This window comes from Vipera berus (genome assembly GCF_964194415.1).
Source record: "Vipera berus genome assembly, chromosome: 10".
NCBI classification, from domain to species: Eukaryota; Metazoa; Chordata; class Lepidosauria; order Squamata; family Viperidae; genus Vipera; species Vipera berus.
The window spans coordinates 13,406,049-13,415,643 of NC_138213.1; positions in this window are offsets into that span (position 1 = coordinate 13,406,049).

Below are 9,595 nucleotides of genomic sequence, written 5' to 3' on the forward strand. Positions count from 1 at the left end.
AATATGCTTGTGGAAGAATCAGGCACATACTCAGACTTCATCCTTAAGCTACAATTTTGACATTGTAGTAACTAGATAAAGAGCCAGTTCAGTGTAATGGTCTAGAAACAGGGAGACAGTGAGTTCTACTTCTTCCTTATGCACAAAACCAACTGAGTAATTGGGACTTGTCCAGGCAGTCACCAGTAGTCAATACAGATGCAATGCCAAAAAAAAGTATTCAGACAATATAATTTTAATCCCATGAATAAATAAATGCACACTTGTATTTATATTCATACATACCAATCAGATCTTACAGTACTGCTATGCCTAAATGTTCTACAACATTGATAAAATAACCATATGACCTTGAAATATTGAAATACAACAGGTTACCATAATAAATAAAAGACCCCTTAACTCCAGGGAGGGGGATTATAAATTACATCCACTTCTCAGCCACTTTGATTGACATTTTTTCTACCCAGTTATTTTGTAAATCGACTGTGATCTTTGCCTCAGAGTTATTTCATACTAGCTGCAAACATTCACTATACGACAATTTGTTCCTGGGATAATGGGTTTCACTGAGGAAGACTAATTCTGGGTCTTTCTCCTATTTATCCAACTTATTAACATCCAACAGCCTATTTATGACCCATTTGTGAATCTGGTACAAGCCAAGCATTCAAGTTATGTTAATACCCTCTTCTGAAAAAAATAAAAATAATCAGAAGAATAAATTAAACAAAGGTTGTATATAAAAATATCCTACTTTGCCACTTGGGGAAACATTCCATATGTCAAATTTTTATTAATACTGTTGAAGAAGCTGTATTTTTTTCTGGTTCTGAATGATAAGCATATGTGATTTTATGGAGTCTCTGCCTTCAAGGTGGGAAATTATATTTCCACTGGGTTTGCTGTGCTAATGGAATATGTTAATTTTCAACTGAGAAAGAACTATGTAAATAATTTTGAAAGGAAGAGAAGGGAAGGGATGAAGAAGTAAGGGAAGGGGAGGGAAAGGGAGGGGAGGAGAGGGGGGAGGGAAGGGAAAGACCAGGTTCTTAAGTCTGTACAGATTATTTTTTTCTGTACACAAAGAATCAATCAGGTTGAAAGTGACAGTACTGTGAGTAAAGCCATTTCTCAATCATGATGTTTTTCCACTGTCTCTTGGAAACATGCCTCAACTTCAGTTAAAAAGAGAAAGAATGAATCAATGTATAATCCTTTCCTACAGCTCTCACATTAGGGATGCCTGGAAATGCTTCCAAAATTTCTAACTGTCTCTCAAGATTGTGCTCTTTCACATTACATTATTCAGTCTTCACTGTAAAAACTATGAGAATTTTGATTGTTCCATTTCAAACATCTATTTCCCAAATTCCACACTGGACAACAAACATGCTTTATTTAATTCCTGGATTAAATAAAGTTGCCCCCTGCTCTCTTTTTTTACTGCACAGATTAATTCAGGGACTGCCAAAACATTAGTAGCTAGGAGCTCAAGGAATGTTATATTTGATAGAACTCTTCCACAATCTCCCCCAATTTCTACCCAGATTTTATTCAATATATGTAAGTGATTGAAATATGAAATGACAAGGAGGCTTTGAGGTGATGTGCAACTCTTTATGGAGGTAAATCTAAGCCACTTAGCACAGTTGCTGTATGAAGGTCTATTTCAGTCGCACCTAGGACAACTTGTCATGGACATCTCCCGATGGCTATCTCATCATGGCCAACTCGCCGCAGCCATTTTGCTGTGGACAAACTGCCATGGTCATCTCACTGTAGCCAATTCTCCATGGGACCACTCAACACAACCAACTCACTTCAGGTCAACTCACCATGGACAATTCCATGTAGGATAACTCAATGCAATCACTGTTTCTTTGACATTATTTCCATTCAATGGAAATAATGCTAAAGAAACAGGCAGATAACATTTATCATTATTCTGTTATTCTGTGTGGAATTATCCCCATTGCAAGTTGTCCCATGGTGAGTTGGCCAAGGTGAGCTGTCTCATGGAAAGTTGGGCACAGCAATTTGGCCCATTCCAATTTCAATTAACTTCCTTTGCTGCTAAAAATCCTTGGTGGAGCAGTGGGCTAATGCCTCCTTAAGTAACACCAGCTGCCTGCAATTAGTGCAGGTTCGCATTCCACCTGGCTCAAGGTTGACTCAGCCTTCCATCCTTCCCAGGTAGGTAAAATGAGGACCCAGATTGTTGGGGGCAATAAGCTGACTTTGTAATAATGCCGCTGGGGGGGGGGTGAAAGCCCTAATAAGCAGGCATATACATAGAATGAAGGCTGTTGCTAAGCACATTGATTTGTGCTTTAAATTGTAAGCCTCCCTGAGTCTTCGGAGAAGGGCGGGATATAAATGAGATTTTTTTAAAAAAAATACACTGCTTTGATTTAGCACTCTCGGCTAGATTTCAGCAATGTAATTTGAGAATTTAAGGGGAACAAAAATGGGCTGTTTGGAGTAGATGCAGGAATTTAGAGTTGGGGATGATTAAGTTGCTACTTCTTCTGTAGAGGTTTTTTGCTATGTTTATTTCCATCTCTCTGCAACCATTGATACTGTACATTGCTTCACTCTTTCATTCTTTCTTTTCCCAGTCTGAAAAGTCCAAGAAAGAAGTTCTTTCCTGAGGTCTTCAATTGGGATTTAATTATATCTTGGGAGTCCAGGTAGATCTTACATCATTGCAAATATGACTGTATGAAAGAGAATATTTGCACACACATTACTCAACTATTTTGTATCTAGGGAAGTGCAAGAAACCACATTCCACCTATGAAAAATTCCTTGATATTCTCTTCTGAAAGAAATTTCAAAAGCCAATTCTCTTTCCTCAAACTGAATGAGAATTGGTAACCAGTTATATGGATGAATGTTTATGCATAAGGCAAATTGGATTCTTGGACCAACTTCTTTCCATAAAATCAGTGGTCCTTAGCATCCTAAGATCTCAACCACATTTTAGGAAATGTTGGAACACTATTGTAGAGGAGAAAATGCCTGCTGAGTTTGAGATAACAGGGAGGGAGGGAAGGAAGGAACGAAGGAAGAAAGGAAGGAAACTTTGGGTTAAGAAACAGCAGAAGATCATGAACCAAAAGAAAAATTGTGACTCTCAGCCATAGTTTCAGGTTATAATGACATTTGGGCACTATATTTTGTAACAAAAGCTTTGTTTTCAACATGCTTAAAGACATAAAGGCAAGATTATTGTTATTGTATGCCATTATATTGCATGCCAAGCTTGAATTAGTGCTCCTTTAGTGGTAATAAAAACAAATTGTAAATTCAATTGGTTTTGGTAATATGGATTTTGTCTGCAAAGCACTTTTAGTTCCATTAAAGCATTTGTAAAGAAAAGAAAAGGATACTTTTTTGGCATTCCAAACATGGACCCTGATGGAAGATGCATCTTTTATTTGAAATCAAGTTCTTTCATTCCTTTCCAAGTCAACTTTTCCCCTAAAAGTAGATTTGCCAAGATGGCCTCTCTACTTTTAGGTACCTTACTGCAGTCTCAAAAAGTAAATCTTAGCTCTGAGTATAGATATATCTCTATCCATATGAGGTACTTAAAAAGTGTGTATGCAAAACAAGAAGAGATGGGGACATGGGCCAAATCAATGTGAATATGAACTAATTACAAAAGTGAGTAACTAACCTGAAACTAACCCATTGTGGTGGTATTTAAAACAAACGAAGATCAAATTGCAGAAAAAGTACGTGAAGGAAGAGTAAATGTATCAAGAGGAAGGTGAAGATTTTTTTAAAAAAAAAACGTGATTGAATAGAGTTCACCAGAAGGTTTAAATAACAAAAGGCAATGTAAGAAGTGATATATGGACATGCTGAAAGAATTATAATTTACCAAGAAGGAAACAATGGATATTACCAGTAAAAACAGATTTGCCTAGTTTTTTTCATAATTTATTTCACTCAATATATCTTACTCTCTTCCTACTCTTTGTATAATGTTTCCTACTTTTTAAGAGAAGATTTAAAGGATAATTATAGGTAGACAGATACTATGCTAGCTGAGACTTGTATACTGGAATGACCAAATCTAGGTAGCAAAGGATCAGAGCTTTCTATGTTTCTTGACTACTATCTAGTAATCAACTGGATTTTTACATTGCAGTTTTGATAACTCTGTGATATTCACATGTAGCTGTAGTTTACCCCAGAGAGAGAGAGAGAGAATTATGTCTTGCTGCAAGGGTTTTTTGGTGGCCTAAAGCATATGGCTACATATCCCAGGTTCAGACCTTCTGATGATGGTTCAGATGGAAGCCAAAAGAAAAATATTATTCTTCCTGTTGTCCAGAGGTCATCTTTTTTTCAGCTCATCTCTGTTGACCTTAACAGAGGCTTAGAGTCACCTAACAAGACAGGGTTTTAACACCAACATTTAAGCAATTGGTGGGGAAAAACAACTAACTGCAAGGCTAGATCAACACTGAGCATCATATACCTGGCTAGAATAATCAGTGTAATAGAGCTAGTATTCTAGCCAGAAACTAAATATTTCATGCTCCGGCTATGGATTTAACTGCTGCCTTTTTCAGATTCCTATTCTCAAGGAATTCCAGCTTGCAATCTAGTACTTCTTTGTGTGCCAGATCTATAATTGTGTATCCTTAGAGATCTACACTCCTGCAGGCTAAGTGCAATCTCATTTTCTAAGTTAGAGTCAGATGTCAATCTCTCTCCCCTCCTCTGAGTTTCTGCAAAACAGTCCTCATGACCTTTCTTCCTTAAGTTTGGGCTAATGAGTTCCTGATCTCTGCTTTATCCTCTGAAAATGCTTCACTGAAGGGTAAGTACTCTGTGGAAAACATTCTTATTTCAGGGAAGAAAAGAATAGATTGACTAAATGAAATAATCCTATTTATTAGTATGCCACATGTTACATAGCTATTTATTGGATTATGGCCCTGCATTAACAATAGCTATAAGAAAGCTTGCAGCAACCAGCCTTAATCAAGCATCGTCTTAGAGCTGATTTAAGAGTAAGGTTGAATCTGATTTGGAAAGAGAGGTTGATTAGGAGCCATGGGAAGTAGCTTGACCTCGACATAATGATCTCATAATGTTAAATTTAAGCTTTGAACTATTTATGGCATGCAGAACACTGATGTAATCTGTATGTATTATTTGGAATTTATTGCACCACAGCGCAGTTTTTAGATACTATATATATATATATATATATATATATATATATATATATATATATATATATATATATATATATATATATATATATATATATATATATATATATATATATATATATATATATATATATATATATATATATATATATATATATATATATATATATATATATATATATTCTTAGCAATGTTATTTCAGAGCTATCTATGTAAAGCCAAGCCTAGTAGGGAGGCTAGATTACAATTAAGACAAAAGAAAAATAGATGGAGTGATATATTTTTGAAGTTCACCCAACAAACTGGCCAACTGTCCACATGGAACCATCCTGCCATAACTAAACAGTCCTGCTGAGTGCCTCACTGGAGACTATTGGCAGGGAGGTCTACATAGCCGTTGAGATAGATGTATGACATCTTTTGAAACTTTTAAAACGATAGCTAGAGCCTTTTCTTTCTGAAATTAAATGTATTTTATTTGCTTGTTTATGCCCAATGCACATCTCACTCTCACTTCTAAATCAGAACTTAAACCTAAGGCTACTTGCCCATTAGATCTTACTTTAGAAGTGGGGCAAAAGCACTTGATATATTTTCAGGTTCCATCTTAGTTTTAAATCAAATCAAGAAGGCAGTGTGCTGGATAGGTTAAGAAGACTGTTGATTAGATAATCACCCTTGTTATCCACAGTTATTGTTCATAGTATAGACAAGCGTGACTGCCTCTAGCCCAGAGTTCTTCAACTAATAGTTGAGAACTCACATCCACTGTAGAGAGTAAGGCAGGCGACCTTAATTGAGATGTTGAGTACAAAAATGGTTTTTGTAGACTGGATAGCACCATTTTTCCTCCTGAAAAATTCAACATTGACCAACTTTTGGAATCCTCACAGATGTTTTGAAAGGGATACTTTATCAGTGCATCTTTTTTTTCTTACAGAAATATTGTGCATTGGGCTAACAGGATGTACTGAAACTACCAAACTGAAAGGAAAGAATTAGGATCTTGTGCCCACTTTTTCTCTGCAAAAACTAATGCAAGGTATGCAAAGGGTACTATTACCCTGGCCCTGTTATTGGAGAAAGGAGGAATAACTCTGAAGTATTATTTTTCTTACTACCTCAACCAGTATTCCATAAACATCCATGAGTTGCTTCTTTAGGACCACAGAGATGAACAGAACCAGTTTCATCTTATTTGAGCAATTCTCAAACAACAGGACACATAAATATAAATGTCACCATTCGGATCCATAATAAGAATCTGCAACCCTGCTTATTCTCTATTTAAAATTCTTCGGTAACATCTGGAAGTTCAAAATTGATACAAATCTTCCTGATTATTCTGTTGGCATGGCTATAGGAAGAGTAAACACAATCAACTTTTGCAGCAACTTTAGCACCATGCATTCAAATTAGAATGGCAGATTTTAATTTATTAGTCACCTTGATTAATCAATTATAGTTTTAATTGCTGATTAAAATTGCTTGGGGTTGCAACAAGAAAAGATTCAGAGACATAAAAATTGAAAAAGGCCAGTAACGGAGCACAGTGAATCTACTGTATATGCTCATTCTTTCTTCCCTATACCATAGAGAATTATACATTTGTGACATTGCTATGAAAAATTTCTTCATTGACCCTGCCACCCATGTCTACAGTTAGGACACATGGACAAGATAAATTCCATTTGATTTAACAAATTTTCTTCTTACCATAATAAATTCAACCTCTTATCATAAATTCTTCATTTATCGGTATTTATAGAGGAGGAGAAAATGGACAAATGACACAATATGCACCATGTCATTCCCCAACTTTCATAGTTGTGTCAGATTTAAAAATACAAGTACATCTTTATGACATGTACAAATTTATTTACTTTATCTATTTCTGGTCAAAGATTTAGTTAAAACATCTATGTAATGACATGCATTTATTTATTAGACTTATAGAATATTATATAACATTACCTTATGTATTTTGTGATTTAAGCATAATTGCAGTTTGCTGCAGATGCCAGTAAACAGGCTGTTCTTCCACAGAGTTTCACGTATAGTCTTAAACTTTTCTACTAATAAAAATCTATCAACTGGGAGAAAGTTTTGTGATGTTCTTCCACTAGATTAGTATAAATAGGTGTCATGTGATCACCTGTTACATAAGCCAGATTCACTTAACAACTGTGGCAAGAAAGGTCATATAATGGAACAAAATTCACTTAACAACTGTCTCACTTAGCAACAGAAATGTTGGGCTCAATTGTGGTTGAAAGTTAAAGACTACCTATATATGTGGATCCAAGCAGTGTGGTCTTTTGTAATTGACAGATGAGAATTTGAACAATGCATAGATTTCTGCTGTCCAAAAATTTTTGGTATGGTACCCAATGTGCCAATAACCACTGGGGTCACCATGGATAGTTTATGCCATTATCATCATTGTATACCTATTATTTTAAATAATAAATAATAATCTATTATATACCTGCCATTCATAAAACCATATCCACCTCATGACCTCTGACAAACTATATTTATGACACTTTTACACAAATAAGCCTACAAAAATGAAGCAGCAATTAAAGAGTCAAATGAGATACAGAAGTGGTTTATTCTTGTAAAAAGTGTTCGTCTCATATTTTTATTTTATTTTTATTTTTATTCCATTTATATCCCGCCCTTCTCCAAAGACTCAGGGCGGCTTTACAAACTTAGCAGTAGCCTTCATTCTATGTATATGCCTGCTTATTAGGGCTTTCACACACACCCCAAGCGGCATTATTACAAAGTCAGCTTAATTGCCCCCAACAATCTGGGTCCTCATTTTACCTACCTCGGAAGGATGGAAGGCTGAGTCAACCTTGAGCCTGGTGGGACGCGAACCTGCACTAATTGCAGGCAGCTTGTGTTACTTAAGGAGGCATTAGCCCACTGCTCCACCAAGGCTCATATAACAAACATCCAGCAGTATTTAAAGTAGAGAGTTCCTTAACCAAACCTTATGTAATGAGAGTCACAACATGACTTTGTTGTATTCTTGCCAGCTGTTTTCCTTTATGCACAAATATAAATAGAGATTTGATACTACTTAATTTTTATTTTTTATGAGAAACCCTTAGCAAGGATATGGCATGTGCCTCTTTTGCACTGATGCCTTTTTATTTTTCCTTGTCTTGTGGAAGCTTTCTGTGTTTTACGCAGTTGGGTTGAAACCAGAAGACCAAAGTGTCTTTTGTTGATGCTCAATAAGGAAATAATTTTACTCAGGTCACTATCTGACTAGAACAGCTGTTATCCCAAAGTTATTACTTTACGGGCATTACATCCACAACCCCTGGGAAAAAAAGACAGTAATTTGAGGTGGCAATAGCAATTTTCTAGATAACTAGCACCTTGTGATTGAATGAAGCTTCAGAAGATGACAAAGGAAATAAAGGGGAAAAATTGCACTGGATTTCAGCCCTTGAGAGATTTGTAACTTTTAAAAGGCCTGACAATCCCAGGAAAATGATAAAATCTTTCCAGGTATTGTCAGCAACCCATGGTTCATGGAGGAGAGCATTCACTTCACAAAAGGCAGAGGCCAAGTCAGGTTCATTTGAAATCAAGAGTGAAATTCTTTCAGAATTAGTGTGGTTGAGCGAACAGCATGACAAGGCTAGGAAAAGAAATTCTCTCTTGCTTTACTGAGCTTTGCCATGATCAAAATATGAAAAAAATAATAGGCTTTGAAATAAATCTTCCCTAATTACAAAACATATTGATTTGTTTTGCTACACAAATTTTAACCCATATTTCAGGCTGCATCATCAAGCAGATTCATATTTTTTGTTCTTGCTCACTGAACGGATTCCACTTTTCCTCTGGGGTCTTAAAACACTCCCTTAGTACTTTGCCTGATGCTCAAACCAATCAGCTCTCAACAGGCATAAAAAGATAAACAATATCTACGTACTATTAAAAAAAAAAGAACACGGAAAAGCTAAAAAGGAAACAAAAAACCAGCATAGCCCTTTGCCAGAAATCAACATCTAGATAAGCAGACATTAACCGCAAGATAAATATTAGACCAACAATCAAGCAGTAAACAATGCCTCAATCAATGAACTACCAACTCAGACAAACAATATAATAGTAAACAACAACCTAATCAAGGAGCCACCAAGAACACTCGTTAACAGGGCAAGTATATATTGTGTGTATATATATATATATATATATATATATATATATATAACAGGGCAAGTATATATTGTATATATATATATACACACACACACACACACACACACACAAACACACATATATATATATATATATATATATGTGTGTGTGTGTGTGTGTGTGTGTGTGTGTGTGTATACACTCTAATGGCAGAAAGTGAAGAACTAAAG